This window comes from Papio anubis, chromosome 4, assembly GCF_008728515.1.
Source record: "Papio anubis isolate 15944 chromosome 4, Panubis1.0, whole genome shotgun sequence".
Classification (NCBI taxonomy): Eukaryota; Metazoa; Chordata; class Mammalia; order Primates; family Cercopithecidae; genus Papio; species Papio anubis.
The window spans coordinates 150,024,462-150,043,051 of NC_044979.1; the positions used below are offsets into that span (position 1 = coordinate 150,024,462).

The 18,590-nt window shown below is 39.8% G+C and overlaps 1 protein-coding gene across 4 annotated transcripts in view; it reads right to left on the minus strand.

Annotated features, from left to right (window-relative positions):
* Window positions 1–18,361, minus strand: part of NRIP1 (nuclear receptor interacting protein 1) — a 104,020-nt gene extending 85,659 nt beyond the window's left edge. The window contains exon 1 of one of the 4 annotated variants that reach the window (XM_009202440.4): window positions 17,260–17,449. The gene's annotated coding sequence lies outside the window, so the exon portion shown is untranslated. Of the gene's footprint in view, window positions 1–812; window positions 3,452–17,259; window positions 17,450–18,251 lie in introns of those variants that run through there. The other 3 variants (XM_021935566.2, XM_021935569.2, XM_017956517.3) reach the window with 3 other exon arrangements.
* Between the last annotated feature and the right edge of the window lie 229 nt (window positions 18,362–18,590).

The following is an 18,590-nucleotide window of genomic DNA, read 5'->3' on the forward strand; positions in this document are numbered from 1 at the left end:
GATTCAATTACCTCCACTGGGTCCCTCCCAGGACACATGGTGAGTATATGAACTACAATTCAAGGTGAGATTTGGGTGGGGACACAGCCAAGCTACATCAGGCTGCTTTGTGTTCTTATCATTCATGTGTTCACGGGAGTAGCACTTTTAATTTCCTTTAAGAACTTTTCCTTTTACATTCACAACTTGGTCAACTGGCACAAGAGGCCTAGCTTTCAGACAAGTTTGGCTTTTGACATGCCTTACTCACTAAGCTTAATCTTTTCTAGCTCTTGATTTAAAGTAAGAGACCTATAACTTCTCCTTGCACTTAAATACTTAGAAGCCATTATAGGGTTATTAAATGGCCTAATTTCAATACTGTTGGGTCTCAAGGAACAGGGAATCCCAAGGAAAGGGAGATGAGATGGGGGAACAGCCAGTCTGTAAAGCAGTCAGACCACACTTAACAATTAAGTTCACAAACTGATATGGGCACAGTTTTTGGTACCCCAAAACAATCACAATAGTAACATCAAAGATCACTGATTACAGATTACCGTGACTTATATAATAATATGAAAACGTTTTAAATATTGTGAGAATTATCAAAATGTGACCACAAAGACACAAAGTGAAAACATGCTGTTGAGAAAATGGTACTTGCTCAACGCAGGGCTGCCACAAACCTTCAATTTGTAAAAAACAAAATTATCTTCAAAGAGCAACAAAGTGAAGCACAATGAAAGGAAGTATGCCTACACACCAGCAACACCAAAGCTATACTACATCATTAACAGGGTATGTCACCTATGTGTATAAGTCAAAGATACCTGGAATCGTAACTACGGGCGGCATGTTCCAAAATCTTAGTTGACAGAAGGCATCTCCTCAAGATAGAGTTTATAACTATCAGACAACAACAAACAGAACCTGAAGAGACCTCCAGGTGATTAAGAAAAAAAAAAAAAAAGCATTATCATTTCCTATTAGGACATTACTTTTTCAGGAGCTAAATAAAAACATTACCAAATCATTTTATGTAATAAAATTTAACTTTATTTTGACCTTTCTCATAAAGCAAATAAACCTCTCTATCCAATAAGGTTTCATCTGAACTATGTAAGATGATAGGCAATACCTTAATTGCATTCATTTACATGACTTTGAAACTATTCTGGGCTGAAGTCACTGACTGCAAGGTCACAGAATACAAAAAAGTAGAATGCATGTAATTTACCAAGGAGAAATGATCCACTTAGACAGTGTGGCAGCACCTTTTCCATCCTTCATTAGGGGATACTAAATACTTAATGCAATCAACAGGTGCAGACATCTCCATTTAAAATATATCACACAAATACATACACACACGTATTCATTTTACAAATATGTAAATAACATTAAAATATATATTTAAGTCCATCATATATTATGGTTTCTTCTTAAAATTAATCTGCCTAAATAGAGGTAAAGCACAATTCTACACCCTAATAGCATTTAGAATCAAAATACAATATAGGGCCACTATTTTTCCATTGTCTTGTAAAATTTCTAACACCTAATATTCAGGTTACAAATATATAGTTTTAGGACAACAATTTAAAACACAGGAGGCCAAGTATGTTGAGTTCCTGCTTTCATTTTTTATAGCCTAAACAAGAATATATTCAACTAATTTGCTTAGAGAAGCACAGTTTACATGTCTCAAATCCAATAATACCATATTAATAAAAGACAAGAGGTACAATAGATTGAAAGATTAACTAGCATAGATTACAGGGGATAATGTGTATTCTCCAAAACCTCAAGAGTATATCAAAACACACACTCAAAAAAGTTAACCCTACAAAATATTTCCCTTTAGCTTTGTAAAAAGGAATTGTAACACAAACTAGGCACTACTGGCACTTGAAGTTACTGGAGAAAAGGGAAGGAACTCAAAAGAATAGGATTTAGGGTACCTTTTAAATATTTATAATAGTAGTACATATGCAGAATGTGAAGTATTTGTCTCAGGTTTAATACATCACCACAAGATTCATTTAAGCAGTTTCCACCCATTACATCAGGTAAATCTCTCACATTTAATTTACTATCCAAGCACTTTTACACTACTCAAGCCAATCTTTTGCAACTTACAAATGATTTAATGAAAGAGAAGCAATGATATTATAAAATTTATGCTTCTTCACCTTCTCTCCCTACAGAGAAGGGCAAAACTTTTTTCACGTAAATCTATATTAGATCCAAATCATTTCAAGTGATGCTACTCCACAAAGAACACAAGGATGGACACATATTTAATTAAGATATTCCTAAATAAATTTCAATACATGATGTCACTTTGTCCTTTGTAAATGAGAAATACATTTCTCAATCTTTTTTTAAGTTAAGCCAATTCACTTTGGATTAGCTTAGTTTTAAAATAAATGCATACACATATATAATAAAATACTAACTACTATTACTGTCTACATACAACTTTCAGTGACCACATCTGGGTATTTTAATTTTCTTTCTGTAAGAAACAATTCAGGGCCAGACATGAAATATATAATCTGTGTAACTAGGTAACAGGCAGTTAATGGTTCACATTCTTTGACAAGAATAAGCTATTGACCCCAATCAGAACCTTCCAATGTATCTCCAATGTTCTTGGCTACATTTCTATTTGAACTCAAACCTCAGGAAGAATATCATCTTCTGTTAAGATAACTTTTGTTTTCCTCAAACATTCTCTCTGTGCCTATCCCAAAAGAATGAATCAACACTATATGTTCCTAAGTTCATTGATTATGAGGACAATATCTGAAGATTTCATACAAATAATATTGGGATCTTTCCTTTCCTTGAATATCAGAATATGTTGGAGCCAATTTCTATAACCACAACCTAGTATTTGTGTATCTTTAAATGAGCTACAATCCAGAACTGAAAATGAACTACATTAATGGCATCGCACTTAACAGCTTTCAATGAATAGGTCAGAGTCTAAGTTCAAACATACTGTTATTTTTCCTTCCATTTACTTCATACAATCAGAAAAAAATGTTCTTACCACTCTCACTGTGGACTCACGTGACCACAGTACATCCTACCCTTAAAGCAAGTACACATGTGTGTATTGTTTACGTTTCTTGTTTTCCGTATATTATGATGGCTTTGACTCCTTTCTGGCTGGGAAGAGACTGCCCCTCCAGGGACCAGCCAATGCTTAGAAAAGGCAAAGGACTCAGCGCAGCGTGCCTTTCACATGCAGACTGACCAATCCACAGCCTACCTCCTCCACCTGGCCCAGACACCCAGGAGGCAATATTCCCCTGCCTGGTATCTACCAGGCAAACTAGGGACCACGCTTACAGTTCAGAGCTTGTATACCTACAGCTTATTCAAAGCTATTATATTATACACCTATAGCTTCTTAGTAGTAGTAGCAGTAGCATTTACCTACAGCAAACGCAAACCAGCTAATCTTAAACTTGGTTACCTGCCCCGCCTTGCCTTTCGCACAGATACTCCAGAAACAGCTGCAGCCTGTTCTCTCTCCTAGCTCCTGCCCCTTTGGCCCCTGGACCAACGCTGGGGCTTTCTCATGTGGCCCTGAATGTCATGCTGTGCCTCCAAGAACTCATGAGTACAATAAACTTTGTCTTCCCGAGCCTCTCCTGTGTCTCCTTTTCACATGCACCTGACTGACCACATAAAAGAACACAGAACTCTGCGTGTGTGCGCGCGTGTGTGTGCGTGCGTGTGTGTGTGCGTGTGTGTGTTATTTTCATTTTATTTTCCCTTGTTCAGGAGGTCAATAAAAAATTATTACACCTTTAAAAAGAGGTACCTAAATAAACAAACCTACCAATTCTGTATGCAAAATGAAATCCTGGACTGGCAGTGGGGCTCAGATAACACTCAGAAAAGAACCATGTGTCTGAAACTGTAAGGAACAGGTCAAAAACACTCCATTTAAAATGTGAACACCTGCTACAGACTATGTTAATTCACAAGTCCATCTAGGAAATGTTTTTCTTCCTCCCTCACCTGTTCCCCCACCTATCTTGCATTCAACTCCATAAACAGCAGTTCTCCCCCATTATAAAACAGTTGACGGTTAAAACAATGAGCCAACCAAGAAAGGATAATATTCTATAACTGACATTTACTGCATTGGCCTTGGACTTCTAATCTTTACCAGACGGGCACACAAATCAATCCATCAGCTCATAAAGGTGTGCTTTTTTAACCTCTAAAACAGATGGGATTGGCCAGAAGTGTCTGGCATGTCAAACTGCTAATCACTGCTGCCCTTTGCACAAAATAACCCACTTAAGTTGAGGCATGGTTGCACTGTCACCGACATTAGTCTGTGGGAAACCCATTTAACTGTCACACACTCCTGCCACTCCTGCTCTCCCTTAATTAAGCCTAATGCCTTATGCTTTGACCTTTTGTTCTAGCCTATTAACCCTATCTAGTACAAGTTCAATTATGTTAAGCTAAAAACTTTGCTGTAAAATATTAAATGCCAAGCTCAAAAAATCATAAGGGACATCCTCCCAGCCCTAAGTTCTATTCACCCTGATACTCAATACATTCGAAAGTAAAACCTCACTTTCAAAGTAACACTGATACTGAAGCAAGGAGACGTTAAATGACTCACCCATTTCATAGCTTTTCCATGGCAAAGCCTCACTAAAACCTATCTAATCCCTAGTTCCAATTCTTTAATCTCCATGGTGTTTCTGATTAATGGTTAAACCACCCGGAAGTGTGTTAAGGACACTAACATTTTCACAACAAATTATTATCCTTCAACATCCTCTAGAATATGCTATGCAAAGAGGTCTACAACAAAATAAACTGTGACTTCAGTAGTTGAGAAGTAATGATTCTTTTCCCCTCCCACACATCGAAACTTCCTGTCCTATCCCCTCACTATTTTTCTTTTTTCCTCTTTAAAAGTAACAATGGTCACTGAGAACTACTAAACCCTGCAACACTCACAAGGTAGTATGTACAACCACTATTTTTCCCCCTGATACTTCACTGAAGTATTAATACAGCCAATGGCTTAAACTACAGAAAGCAATTACAACTTGCTACTTATCCTCACCGGACAAATTCACGCAGCATATCTTTTCAAATATGTCTTTTTTACACCTATATGCATATGAATTGCTGTTCACATCTACCAGAATTCCAAAAAACAGAACCAAAACACTTTCTATTTCACTGTAAAATAAAACAAAATGTAGTCCAAACTAACATGCTATCATTAATGATATTTTAGTTTTACCACAGTGATGTATACTGTTATTTTTCCTTTCATTAACTTCACACAATTAGAAAAAAATGTTCTTACCGCCCTCGCTGTGACACATAAACAACTTAAAGATCAGTAACATACAACAAAATTTGAATTTCTGATTGGTGTGAAGAAATCCATATTAATTTTAGATTTTCAAAAGATTTAAAATCAGATTTTAATTTTACTTTTGCTGACTGCCCAAAGGTCCATTTTTACCTATTCTCAATATTCACAAATATTGTCAGCTTTTGCCTTTAGCAACCCTAAACTTTACAGGTTTAAAGTAACATGCCATTAAATAGAACATACAATGATTTTGCAAAAGCAAGATCATTTAGAGTGCTGCCAAAACAATGAATAATTTCAATGAGATAATTTATTAAAGGAGGAAAAAAAGAGAAAAAGAGTTTAAAATTCAAAGTGAATGTGTTTGTGTTATTAGAATGATGCCTGCAAAGGAAAGCATTCCTTGGCATTATCGGGAAGAATACCCATGGATGTGTAAAACGTAAAATAAACAGATTGATGTATGGTCAAAGCTAAGCAAACACTTGTATCGGGGCAACTACCAGCAACTTTAGTTTTATTCACCCTTTTCATTGCAAAGGATAATAGTGTTAATTTCAATCAGACGTTATGCCTTACCTACAACTTTTAGTTCATGAAACAGAAATTAAGTTTGGGTGTCTGCTGAGGAAACCAACGGTGGGAAATTCACACTCACAATTAATGTAGAGAAATTCACGCATTTCTATAACATACTGACTGACACTAATGAACAATGAAGGAAAAGTTGTTCAGGAACTCAGGATAAGTAAGCACTGGTGGAAAGCACGCAGTAGAACACAGTGCATAAATAGCAAATGTGCTCATTTTTCTGCCCTTTTACTTCATATATTAGTCCACTAAGCTTGTTCCTTTTTGCTATGATTTACAAGCAGGTGAATACACAGACATGTAAGCCAAAAGAAATACAGTGTCAAACACTCATAAAGTTACCTTTGCTTTAAAAAACAAAAAAACAAAAAACAAAAAACTTTGCCTTCACAAAGCAAGAAACTGAAGTTATTTTAAGAGCATCTGTTAAAAATCAATGTTATAAATATATATCCACATAATTCATTTATTTTTATTAGCATTTTAAAATAAATTTCTTATCTAGAAATCTCTGAGCTGCATTTCAAAATAATTTTATTTTCTGTCTCTTACCAGTAGTTATTAATAAAGTTGAATATGATGGTGTTCTAACAGTCAGGAAATTCACCTTTAGTGAAGAGCAAATCCTAATTTTTAAAATACAAAAGGGCTTCATATACTGCTTAATCCTGTAACTTACCAAGTTCTGAATCATTAATTGTTCTTGACACCCTCTTAACTTTTAAGGTTACTGCACACCAAAATTAACTCTAGATGTGAAATGTTAAGATTTCCACCTTCCCAAGCCATCAAATCCAATGCAGTTAAGTGTGCCCAGCTGGGGGGGTCCTTCTGACTACTGGAAGTGATGCTAAGGAAACTACCTAGAAGGCTCTAGAAATATTATTATTCATTTTCTTACAAAAAAAAAGTTGCCCCCAAAGATTTTGCTAAACATGTTTTCTAATATATTATAATTTGTGTATTACTGCAGAAATGTAGTATTACAAAACAAATTATTTCAAGTACCAATTAATCATAATGTCACTAACAGTCAGTTTCACTTTTTCCCTCATAATTAGTATGCCTGGAAAGAAGATAATAAATTTTAAGGAAAAAACTATCATTCCTTTTAAAAGTCCTAATTTAAATGGACTAAAGAAAAAACGTGGAAGAGCTTCCATTATTCATAAGTTATACATAATAATTAACAGCTGCTATGCATAAATACATAAAGGTCCTATTGCTGACCCAAGTGAGCCAAATTTTGCCAATGGTTGGGACTGGTACAGTTCAATTCAACAAATGCTTACAGACACCCTTCTGTGTGCCAGACACTTACAGGACCAACAGTACACTGATGAATAAGCTCCTATTCATGGAGTTCTACCAAGGAGAACAGCTATAACACAAGTTTAACTTTTACAATCAGGGTGTACACAAAACCGTGAAAGAAGATCTGATCTTGTTAGAGGCTTGGGGACAGAAGTAAGCCTACAAACTCCCTTGCCCACTGTCCCATAAGGGAGAATATTCCTTTCCAATTTGTTTCACCAAGGTCAGGAGCATGGCCAGTGTGTGGTCCATGAAAAGGTCTACATATAGATTTCTTCTCTCTTGCTCTCTTTTCTAAGGGTGTAGACCAATGTGCACTTCATTCATGGCACATTATCACCACTGGTCCACACAGTGGCCCCTTATTTGTTACCTTTCTCAAGAGAATAGAGGAATGGGGTCCATAACCTTTGAAATACGTTTCCAGTTGAACCAACAGACCCAATCACCTCTGTTAATGGTGTCAGAAGACCACTCATCATTAAAAAGTAGAGATGGCCTGTGAGTGCTCTGGTCAACTAAAGGTCTCTGGCTTTGTTCATCTACAAATAAATAACAACTCTCCCTATTTCTTTTTAAATAGAATTCCAAATGTATGTAACATGTAAAACAATGCCACTGTATTAACATGTACATAACTGTACTCTGTTTTTTTTAATTCTCAGCCTGGAAATTACATTTCAAGTACTAGAATATTCAACAAATCCTAAGACTTCTATGAAGACCATGAGAAGAAAATAAGGTACTAGAACAAAAGTGAGGCACCCAGCCATTTCTCATTCCACGTCTCAAGACCTTGTTCTTATTATTATAGATCCCTTCTTGGGGTTAGCTTGGATTTTACTGCAGGATCCATCACCAAAGGTTATTAACTATTTCTTACCACCTGGGACATGAACCCCTCTTTCTGAGACTGCTTTGACAAAAATAAACAAAAAAGTGTGAAATAAATCAAGATTTGACTGGTCATCCTAGGTCCACCCAACTGCTAACTGAATGACTTTCAAAATGTCTTTAAATTCTTAAGGACTCAATGTCTTCCTCCATAAATGCAGACAGTAACTGTTTTGGACATTTTAACTTAATGGCAATAACAAAAACTACAGGAAGATAAGTAATTGTTTACCCCATTGTATCACATGGATCCCCTGGCAATTAAAAAAAAAAAAAGATGAATGAGATATTAAGAAATAAAAAGGAAAACAGAGTAAAGACGAAACAAAAATAGAGAAAGAAGGAAACCCAAGAGAAAAGAAAATGGCACATAAGCACTAAATGGTAGCATTTTATCATTATTTTATTTATAGTCTACACTAGCTGGGTGCTCTTCCATACACAAGATGCATCTAAAACCCAACTTGTTTGATAAATGGGGGGAGGACAAAGTGCCTGTAAGATAGGTGTGCTTAAATCCAGAGCAGCCATAGCTTTTATCAAATTCTCTTCCAACCTGAAGAATCTAACGATTCTATGAAATCACTTCAGTTTGTGAAAGCCCAAGCAAAAGAAATTCAAAGTTATTTCAAAAAAAAAAAAAGAAAATGTAACTTTGACTCAGGTCAGTCAAGTATTATTAGGATAGATAAAAGCAGATTTTTAGCAACAGTTAACAATTCATTGCCTTAGGTGTTGCCACAATAATAGCAAACATCCAGATATTGGAAAGGAATCAAATGGTAAATTAAAAAAAGACTGTTTTCAATCCTTATATTTGGCATCACATAGATTCACTGTATTTTAATTCTTTTTTTTTTTTTAAGAAAAGCATGGATCAGTTAAGGAAACAATATAAGTTCATTCTGATCTTTAGGAAGACATTCTTCTCCCCATATTGTTGACTTTGACAATTCCTCTTTTTTCTTATTTGGCCAAAATACAATGTATTCTCTAAACAAAAGATAGATGCAAAATGTTTCCTTTGCAGCTTTTATACAAATCTCTTGCTTTTCCAACATGATTTGGCAACTCAAAATCTAAAGCACCATAGAAAATATTATGTTTACGAGTCTTATTATTCATCCTTGTGTCTCCAATATAGTTTCAATTTGACTATACCTTTCAGTGTATAGGGAACCACTCAGCTTGTATCTTTTAGGTTCAAAATTCCATAAATTTTAAATGAGGCAAGTAAAAGGAGGTGGAGAAGCTCATAACTCCATTTCTTATGGCTTTAACAATAAAAGCACGTACCTGGTATGTACTTAAAAATGTACTATGTGCCACAAAGCTCCCCAACTCAACAATCTCCCTCCTGACCAGTCTACTCTCAAAATAAAGTCAGCTACTCCTCACCTCTCTACTTCCACTTCCTTCCATTTCACAAATGCATTGTCAATTTCCTCTGTATTTCAGAGCCCAGTTTATCAGCACAGCATAATCTTGAACAAAATTATTGTGAGTGAAGATAGGGTAATTAAAATTTAAAAAAAAAAAATCATGTTAAGAACTGTAATAGTCAAGAGTTGTAACTTTTCAACCAGGAAGAGCTAGGGTTCTGAATTTGCTACAACTGCTCCTTGAAGTGGACAAACAATTAGCCTTGGGAACACTCAGATTAAGACCATGACAAGCTATTTTAATGAATTATATCAAGAAACATAGCTGCTTTCACTGCCTCAAATAACACTGCAGTGTAAGTACAACAGCTAGCATTGGAGGGAAAAGAGCCTGTGCGGCAGCCCTTGGTGACTACACTTCCCTCCAGTGCAATGCAGGCAGCAGGACATCAGCGCTTTGAGTACTAGCATAAACTGCTGCAGAATCATCTGCCTTCCCAGAGAGCCTGGTCTTGCAGAATCCAGGCTATGAGGCTTGGAAATGCTGCATGAATTTTGTGGCTACCAGGTTGGGAGCAAGGTTTTTTTAACGGCTTCCTGAAAATCAGATGGCAACCGGTTTTCTCTTCAAACAATGGTATATTCTTAAAGAAAATCAAATTATCAATGAAATCAGCCATGTGCCCGCAGGCAAGTTAACTACTCTTGCATTTCTCAGACTAGGTTTCCTTATCTCTAAACTACAGAAAATGATACCTAGATGTCACAGGGGAATTGGAAGGATTAAAAGACAAAATATGTGTAAAGCTACAAAACGGTTGCCCCAAAAAGTTCAATACTCTTCCTTTCCCTGCTCCCCCTCCCAATAAAACAGGAAAAGGCAAGAGGCAAGTAACTAAACAACTTCTTAATATTCCAAGTTTCTACCCAATCATCTCTTCTTCTTTTAAAACCACGGGCTTGAAATCTTTACTGTTCACTGTCAACAACAGCATATACTGCTGTATAGTCAGAATTTTAGAATTTAGAAATTAAATCTAACCCCTTATTCAACAGATGCTGCCGGGGAAAGAAAAGGGCTTTCCTTTTATCTTATCATCTTGATTTAGTAGCAGAACTTAAAGTCGAAAAATAAACGTGGAAGAACAAAACAGGAATACTATTTTTTAATATGTTTTTCAAAAATCAAACCTGAGCCTACATGACCCATTGTGCAAACAGTCCCTTTAGGAGAAAAACTGCAACTGTGATTAATTTCTCTTGAGAATATTTCTTACTTCCCATTTGGAGAGTTTCACATGTTTCCAAACATATTTTCTTGATGTCCTCCATGTTATTGTGTACTCTCTCCTTCCCTTAATTTGTTTCTTTTCCAGTGTACAAATCTATTGCTCTATTATAGATTATTATAATATAAACTCATAAATTCAGGAATTAAAAAAAAATCTTGAAAAGCATGCTTTTCAGAAACCATTACAATCTGTTAAACAGTTGCTCTCTCTCAACTTCTAGAAAGATCCCTCAAGAGAGAAGTCCCTTTTTCATTCCGAACTTCTAATTCTCAAATTTTGATTATGTCCTGCTACTTACCAAAAACTCCATTCTACTACTACTTTCATTTCAATATTGTACATAAACAATTTCCCATCCTACTGATGAAATGCTTTATGAATGCAGTAACATATGTAACATGTGCACGTTATGAAGAGTATAGGCAAACTCAAACTATTAAAAACATGTAACTATTAGGAAAGCCATCTTAGTCACTATATGTGACTACAGCTAAGCTTTTCTCTTAAGTATCTAAAGCAGATCGCCAGACTTTTACCTAGTACCCTCATAGAGCTAGATAAGAAAGTAAAAGTAAAATAATCAAAGCAGACGACTTCTACAAGCAGAAGCTCCAGACTCCTTAGTTTCTCTGTTGTGCTCAATCCTTTAGCAAATTACAGGCTTGAAAACAAGGAGTAGCTCTATCACTTAACAAGTGACTAAGAAATGACTTTGTTAATTAGAAGTCCAAGGGTGAGAGGCTCCTTTCCACCAAAGCTCTGAATAAACACCAACATCAGGTCAACCAGAGCTGTCTTGGTCCCAGGAGTAGCTTAAGCTGATGACTCAAATTCCCAGCAGGATTCTAGTTTAATATTTATTGAAACTCTGAGCTTAGTCACACAGTGACTTGGAATTTAAGGCACATGGGGTCTCTTCTTTCCATCCTTAAAGATATTTTTGCTAAGTGACACAAAGTTAAAGAGGCAAGATGGGTTTTAATTTAAGAGCTTTTATTCCGTGAGGTGTAAAAAGTTAAAATTTTATTTTCTGGGGAGAGTGAACTATACTAGCTCTGAATTTCAAACACAACTATTAACCCTGTCAAATAATTCTATTATCAAGTTTTACAAAACTGTTTATTTATATTTTTATTTTTTTTTCTACCCCTGCCCTATGTATTGAAAGTGGACAGAAGGAAGGGAGGGAAGGAGGGAAGGAGATGGGGGAGAATGGATGAATGGATGGATGTCACAATCACCTTTCTAGCCAAAGTTGCAACATATGCTGGAGTTCTTGAAATTATTTCAACCAAAAAAAGGATCATATGACTCATAATTTGTTTAGCAGGTAATTATTCACCCCATTATCTTCAAGAAAAATCTATCTTAAAATTGTGCATAGCTTTTTAAAAAATCTTAATACTAAGAGGATCCTTTTTTTCATAACCCCAAAGAGTGGTTTTTTTCCTCTATTTTCGGGTTGCCAGCCTTCTCAATTCTTTAAATCTGATTCACATTATACTACTTTTAGAGTTCTAGGCTAAATGTTTATCCCTAGCATGATTCAAAGTATTAATTTCAACAAAATCCTAATATAATGATAAAATGTATCACATTTATTTTTAACTCTTTCCTATTCTTCTAAGAACTTAAGGAAAACTATTTTATGTTTCAGGTGCATTTTGATAAGCTAAAATACCACAAATTTTGTAATGCTTCATTTGTAATATTTGCAAGATAGTGTAGGGATCAATTTGAATTTCAAGGTGCATGATATAGAGTATACACCAGAACAGTGAGAAAAGTTAGTATAAATTCCTACTCATCTCAGTTTGTATATTTATTGCAACAAATTAAAACTGCATTTCACAACTCGTAGTAAAACAAAAGGAAAGTTCTGATCTAAATAAACTCCAATCTTCAGAATCCTATACATTCAGTATCCATCAACCTGAACACTAAATTTCAAGAAAAAACAACAGATGGGCATCCATATGACAGTTTGTAAAGAAACCCTGATAAGACTTCAGGAATTTCTGTGGTCTCCATTTTCCCCCTACCATGAATCATAGGTAATGTGCTTAAATAAAGCATTCCTTCTGCAGCTATTTACATTGTTTATCTTTATCAAAGATCCTATAAAAGAAGTATCCAGTTCACCACGCAAACGTTAGCACTCAGAACACTGTTTTCCCTGTTGATGAAGGCCCTCGGAAAATTCCAGATGTTAAAAGATTAAAGAAAATGTGATCTAACATTAATTCATTTTCCTCCAAACAAAGTATAACTCCTGATTCCATGCTGGTACCCAGTTTTGATCCTCTACTTTAGAGATATCTCAGGGGCATTCAAAACAAAGTGGGAACATGCACAAATGGGGAACTTGTCATTTTTCACCCTCAAACAACCACTATTTATATAATATTGCTGGCCTCATAAAAGGGAATAGAGAATCCATTACCATCAGCAATTCATGCCTCTGCTTCAGCATCAGATGCAAACGGGATACAGAAACTAGATCTCTCTCCTCCATTTACTTTTTGTTCATTCCAACCTCTCGACATAATCTTTAGTTCCATTCCAATGGCCTGTTTCATCATCTGACACTCCTGGTTTTTTACCTTCTCAAGTCTTAGCAACCATACTGGTGTTACATTTCTCTAATTGTTGTGTTATCTAAATATTACAGGAGGAGCTTGCTCATTCCCCCTCCCCCAAAAGTCCCTGAAAAAAACTACAACTTAAGGAAATGCAACTTGAATCTTTTTAGTTCACAGATTCAGACTCATACATCCTGCGAGCCCCCTAGCATATCTTGCTGAAATTTTTCTTTTGACTTTTCAGTAGTTGTCAAGATTATTTTAATGAAAATATTTCTCCAGTTGGAAGACATGGGTATACAGGACTTTGCTAGAACGACAAATGCTTTTTCCCAGTCTTCATCCGCGTAACAGTAAATCATTATTAAACAAACACACAAAATAAAACTCACTCTGAATGTGTATCAGTCACCTGAAGGGGCAGAAAAGCACAAGAGTGAAGAAACTTCACCCCAACCACAGCCAAGAAGGAAAGTTGCAACCAAGGCACTTTTCACAGAAGAAAATATCCAAAGATGTAGACGCTGTTTATTTTAGAAAAGGGGAAGAAAGCAAGGGAGGGAGGGAAAGGGTAGGGAAGAGACTAGACCTCCTCTTCTCTTACTAACCTACATTAAAAACTAATTGTATCAAGCAATCTCAATGCAAAACTGACCCTATCACAATTTAAAGTGAATAATGCTTTCCTTGACAAAAATTCGGTATTTTAAACTCATTCTGAGCAAAATTATCTTTTAACCTGATACACCAAACTATTAGTTTTTCCCAAACAACAGTTAGAACATGAGCTTTTAAGTTTCTTACACTCTCTATGTTTTAAAATTAACAGCCAAATTCCTTTAACTTCATATATCCTAAGTCACTCTGATTTAAAATTACTTCTATGTCATTGTCTTCTAGCACTGGTCTGCAATAGAATCTGTGCAATTAACAATAACCATCTTCCCTCTGATCTTTCTAGAGTCAAGGATGGCATATCTCCTTATCTTATTTGTTCCATTAGATTGGCATATTTTGCCTCATCTGTCACCTTCTATCAAACTCTGCTTTCAGATATGCGTTACTTCATTTTTAGTTGTCCTCAATGTTCTAAAATAGTGATGTTTGACAGAATTAATACAGTGCTCTAGTTCTTTCTGTTCAACCGGTATTTAATTAAAGATCTTGGAGGCTATCTTTCTCTCAGGCTATACCACTTAAGGGAGGAACATTACTTCCTCCATGGACAATGTGATAAGCCACATGGCAACAAAGCTGCCTCCCTAACGTCTCTCATTTAATACACTGCTTTACGACATATAAACTACCAGCAAAACAGATTATCACTTTAATTCACATTGATTTTACTTTTCATATCTCTGAACCACAACTCTGCCATGGGCTGCGTTCTCTGAACTTCTGAATTTCCCGAATTTCTGTAGTTGCAATGCTCTCCTATCTTTTTGCTTTTGTTTCATCTGGACTTCAAAAAGTTCTAATGGCATCTGATTTGGAAGAGTTCTTGAATCTCTGAAAACAACGAAGAAGTCTTTAAGCAATCAGAACTGCCTTGGCACACACACTGAAAACTCCGTTTCAAAATCTTTTGAATTAATATCTTTTGGAGAATAGCCCACTCAACTTGGTATGTCATAATTTTCCATTCTAAAGGTGGCATGGATAATTTAAATTGGCACTTGCTATTTATTACTTAAATAATTGTTCTCTTGGATGGCCTTTCGAAAGCTAGTACTTCTTAATCATTTTCGACTGTATCAGAACTATAACAGGCATGTCAATTTAAGCAAACTTCATCAGCAATAAACTAACAAACAGACTCTAGGTGGTGGTATAGGTTATTTTTTATCATGATGTTTTGCACTTACAACTGCAAGAGTCAGAAAAGCCTTTAGTCTCTTCACACATTTCTTTAGTGCAAAGTTAACAACATTTTAGGCTGTTAAAATTAGCAAAATCCAAGTTCTACAGAGTTTGCAAATGCATGTAAAACAGGCATTAAACCTGGTTTTCAACTAACTTCCCACAGGCATTAAACCTGCCTTTTCACCTAACTCATCTGAATAAAATCAACAACGAACAGTCCTTTTTTTTTTTTTTGGATGTGTATTTTGCTCACACTCCTAGGGCACTTCCTAGGGTAAGTTTGGAAAGAGGTCTTTCTCCACTACAGTATGACACAGACTAGAGCAACCAATCCTGTAACCTGCAGGGCAGTAGCTGTTCCACTAATTGATTCTCCTTCTTTGTCTCTAGGAACTATGCCCAGGCAGAAAAAAAGTTACTATAGGTGATGAAGCCAGCGCTCCCCTGAACCAAATAAACCCTATCGACATTACCAAACTGCTGGGCAAAAGCAGAGCAATTCACTCACTTCGAAGGTGAAAACACTTCAACATACACCAGGAGGCAACCGACACTTAGGGGCTAAGCAGATGAAACACCATTTGTTTAAAAAGTCTATTATCTCACTGTCTCTTCCACAAAGGTGGAAAACTGATGATTAAACATTGAATAATGCCACCCACTTACTAAACCTATGATTCACTAATAAGCATTCAATGCAATTCATAACTTTAAAGAATGAATTACCGAAGCCCCTTGCTTCACAAATTTTCCCAAGAAACAGAAAGAGCATTCATCACCTATAACCCGACAACCATTTTTACTACGGACACCTACAGATGGCTTCTCTTCCTCTAACGACACAATTTCCTTCACAATCCCACATGTAATCATTTACAATACCAGAGACAAACTCCACCTCAGTTCCACCAGCCGAGTTTTTAAAAATCCTTGTGCCTAAGAACGTCTTTTTTCTCCAAAGTAAAATGTGCCATTAAAAAATATTTTTAAAAAGCAAAAGTGCTTATCATTCCGTACTTCTTTTACTACCTTCAGCAGCCAATTACTGACGTGATAAAAGGCAGAAACTCCTGGAATGCTTCAGAGATCAACATGTGTCACAGACTCCCAGCCTGTCCGCCTCTAAGACACAGTTGTTTCCTTTGTTCCTTCAGACTGAACACCAACTCCTGATTAAAATTGGGAAACTACTTTGGAAGGGATGTGAGGGTCTGCAGAATACGTCCACGGAAACCTTCATAAAACAATATGCAATAGTAGTAAGGTGGACACAGCAGAAGGGAGAAAGGGCAGCCTCCTGGACTTCCACGGGGCTCACCCTAAATGGGGGCCGGCCCCTGGCTCCTGGTAAAATGATGGCTGAGGCCTCGGGTCCGTGAGCCACGCTATCCGGGGGGGACGGCGAGTGCGGGCAGAGCGGGCCTGGGGTCCGTTGGGGGCCAGGCGAGCTGTCCGTTTTCCTATTCACTTTCCCAGCCGGGTATCCAGCGAGCACGGAGCAGGCAGGCACCCAGGCGAAAGGCGCCGCCCAGGATCCGGCTGGACAGCAGGATCGAGAGCGGCGCGGCGAGCGGTGCCCGAGGTTCGCGACCGAGAGGGCAGGCGAACGAGGGGCAACCCCGACCCGGCCCCCCGAGCTCCAGTGTCCGACCCCGCGCAGGGGCCACGCGACGGCCGCCCCCTTGCCCAGAACTGGCACGGACGGGCGGGCCGACCCGGGGCCACTCCACAACTTGCCGGCCCGCCGCCCCGGCCCCCCGCGAGAACCCAGGGAGACTCGAACCAGGCAGCAGAGGCAGGATTTCCCCGGAAACGCGCCCTCCCCGCCGCCCCGTGCGCGCCCGCGGCCGGCCGCGCTGCCCCCGCCGCCCCGACGCCCCCACGGCCCTGCCCGCCAAGCCAGCGCCGACGCGGGCCGCGCTCCGGGGCCGTTTCCGGCGGCGCCGGCGGCAGCTACTCTGGGCGCCCTGGCCGCGGCCGTCACTCACCCCAGGCCGCCGCGGCTCCCAGCCTCCGGCTCCGTCAGGCTCGGTCCGCGAAGGCGCCTGCCGCCCCGTCCTGGCCCGGCACCCCGGCGAGCTCTTCCCTCCGACCAGCGGCGCTCCCGGCGCAGCGGCGGACGCGAGGCCACGGGCGGACGGGCGCGCGCGGGTGGCGGGCGGGCGTGGGGCCGGATCGTCCCTGCGCCTCGCCGCCGCCTCCTCCGCCGCCGCCTCCCGAGTTCGGGGCTCTGCTGCAATGTCTGCGAGGCTGACTTTGAGCGCCTCGCTCGCCGCCCGCCCGCCCGCAGCCGCGCTCCTCCCTCCGCCGCCGAGTCCGCCGCGGCCCAGTCCCTCCCCTCGCCGCCCCACGCCATTCAGCTCTTCAGCCAAGTTTCTTAACCCTTTTCTCCCCCTCCCTCCCATTGTCAGCCGGTCAGGAGGAAGCCGTGCGGGTCCGGGCCGCTCGCGGGAGCTGCGGAGCCCCCTATGGTTCGTGGATTTCCTCCTCGCCTGCTCTCCGGGTGGCTCAGACGGGGCTGCAGGGCCCGGAGGCAGCGAAAGGACCGCGTCCCCAAGAGAGGGGCTGCTCGGCGCGCCCGGGCCGTCCTCCGGGCTCCCAGCTCTGTCCAGCCGCCCGCGACCGCTGCAGGCGCCTGGACAGCTCCTCCTGGGAACCCGGGGAAGCGCTCTCGGGACCCAGGCCGAATGCTCCCGTTTGGGCAGAGCCTGGGGACCGGGGCACCCCAGACGCCCCAGGGTCCCCGCCTGGGTGCTGGCGCCTTAAAAGTCTACCTCCTCCCCTTCACCCCACAACACGCGCTCCCTGGGCCCCCTTTCACCCCCCCACCCAATTTCTATCTCCTTGTAATCTGTGTGTCCTGCTTTAATCTTGGGGGGCGCGGGCGCGAACTCTGGGTCACTTTGACCCCACGCCCAGCACGTAGTAGGCACCCAGCCCTCATGTGGAGCGACTCCGGGAGGAAAACTAGGAAGGAGACCTGAGGAGCGCCCCGCTCAGCTCCCTGGACAGACGTAGGACCCAGGAGCAGGGTTAATCCTCGGCTGCTTTGTCACTGCGAAGTCTCCAGCGGAGTCTGTCAGCCAATCTACATCATCCCCGGGAAGGATCTGACCCAACCAGACAAGGCAAAAGGAGCAGGGCTGCTACTTCTTCAGCAGCTCTCCTCGGTTCAGTCTCCGAATAAGAAATAACAATTACATCACGAGGCCGGGGCGGCAGCGCGGTGGAGCCTCTTGGTTTCCTGCAGCCTAATCTCGCTGAACCCGCCTCTAAATTGGGGGGGCTACAGACTGGTGAAACGAGAAAGTGGAGGGAG